This window comes from Lucilia cuprina, chromosome 3, assembly GCF_022045245.1.
Source record: "Lucilia cuprina isolate Lc7/37 chromosome 3, ASM2204524v1, whole genome shotgun sequence".
Lineage (NCBI taxonomy): Eukaryota > Metazoa > Arthropoda > Insecta > Diptera > Calliphoridae > Lucilia > Lucilia cuprina.
The window spans coordinates 62,793,505-62,795,395 of record NC_060951.1 but is presented as its reverse complement, the minus strand read 5'-3'; the positions used below and the strand labels follow the sequence as shown (position 1 = coordinate 62,795,395).

Here is a 1,891-nt window from a genome sequence, read left to right as displayed (position 1 = left end):
CTATAGTCTATAGTCTAGTCTATAGTCTATAGTCTAGTCTATAGTCTAGTCTATAGTCTATAGTCTAGTCTATAGTCTATAGTCTAGTCTATAGTCTAGTCTATAGTCAAGCCTAGTCTGTTCTATAGTCTAGTCTGGTCTATAGTCTAGTCTATTCTATAGTCTTTGGGCTATAGTCTAGTCTTTACTGTATAAAGTTGAATCTAAAGATTAGATATCTTTAGTCTTGAGAATAGTCTGAACTATAGGTTATAGCTTAGCCTATAGTCTATATTATAACCCATTGAAAAGTGGCAAATATAATCAATAGTCAGGACTATGTTATATAGTACAGAATGTAGTCTAGCTTTATAAACTATTCTACAATCCAAACAAAGTCTGGTTTATAGCAAACAATTAAGAATCTCTGCTAAAAACAAATAAAAATATCAGCCTTTTTTAACATTACAGAAGAAGCAGAAAAGAAAAAAGCATTGAAAGAAAACCAAAACCAGATTTTTCATTTTATAGTATGTTGTTGTATATTTTATCTGGCAAATTTCTATTTTATATCAAGTCTTACCGGCATGTTATATTGTCAGGCACACACAGGCCTGTCGTCTGACTGAGAATCGTATTGCATGAAATGTTTTTTTATATAGATTGAGACAAAAACTAAGGCATGCATGTATACTGGTACTAGGATAGTTACTTACAGCAGACACACACGTGTAATCGAAGGAACCAGACCAATAAAAACTAAAAAAAGAAAAAATCTAGTAGGAAAATGTTTACAAGTACTAAGGCATTCCTAAAGCCCGGTTTTAGGTATACCCTACATAAAAAATTCTTAGCAAAACCAAAAAAGGGAAGATTTAATAAAAAGTTTTAGTTATTTTTATTTCTACATAATAAAGTTGTATTTTTGAAAAAAAATTATAATTCCCACCACTTGTTTTTTTATATATTTTTTTTAGTTAAAAAAAATCTTTTTTTATCTAACCATTGACAAACATCAATTTTTGCCATTAAAGTGTGCAAAAACTCGTTACAAACTGCATTAAATATTTATCAACTCAAAAAACTAGAAGTAGAGCCGGCTACACAGATAATACTAAGTATGTAGTTATGTACTAGTACTCGTAACTAAAACTGGCTCCAAAATCCATTGGATAGCACACATTTTTTGTTTGATTTTGTACTAAAGTTAGCAGTGGCAGCAGCTGTTACTTGGTTAGTTGCTTGTTGTTGCCAATAATTTGAGACAAATACAACAGCAGCTAATACATACAACAAAAAAATCCGGCTGGAAAAAATGCTAAAAAGTAAAAATGCCAAACGATTTAATGTGTGGACTTTATTTTTTTATTTCTACTTTTGCAGATTTTTCTTAAATTTTGGTCTAGAGTTAGTTTTTAAACTTATTTGTAAAAATCACACACACATTTAACCCTAAAACCGTTTAAATTTGTTAATAAATTTAAGACAAATTGTTATTGGGGACTGGACAGAGTCTCTAATGTAAGGTGGACGAGATTTTTTACGAAGAAAATGTTAGATAATATTAAATGCTTGAAATCATGATCATTAATCAAACTAAAAAAGAAAGATTCGTAAAAGTTGTTTTATTTGTTAATTCTTATTAGATTTTATGAGAGAATTTGCTGAAAAAGAAAATAATTTTAAGTATTTTCTAAAATCGAACTCACGTGATTACTTAAGGTTATATTTACTATAAGTTAGTGATACCCGCACAACATATTTTGTACTTTTCTACCTAATAAGCTTTTGATAAGTAGTCGGCATAGTCTATAGTCTGGTCTATAGTCTAGTCTATAGTCTGGTCTATAGTCTAGTCTATAGTCTAGTCTATAGTCTAGTCTATAGTCTAGTCTATAGTCTAGTCTATAGT

General features: G+C 29.6%; 1 protein-coding gene across 2 annotated transcripts in view; it reads left to right on the top strand.

The window, feature by feature from the left end:
* LOC111677456 (probable serine/threonine-protein kinase DDB_G0282963) overlaps positions 1 to 1,891 on the top strand; it is a 29,595-nt gene that overhangs the window by 1,551 nt on the left and 26,153 nt on the right. The gene's annotated exons all lie outside the window — the stretch shown is intronic.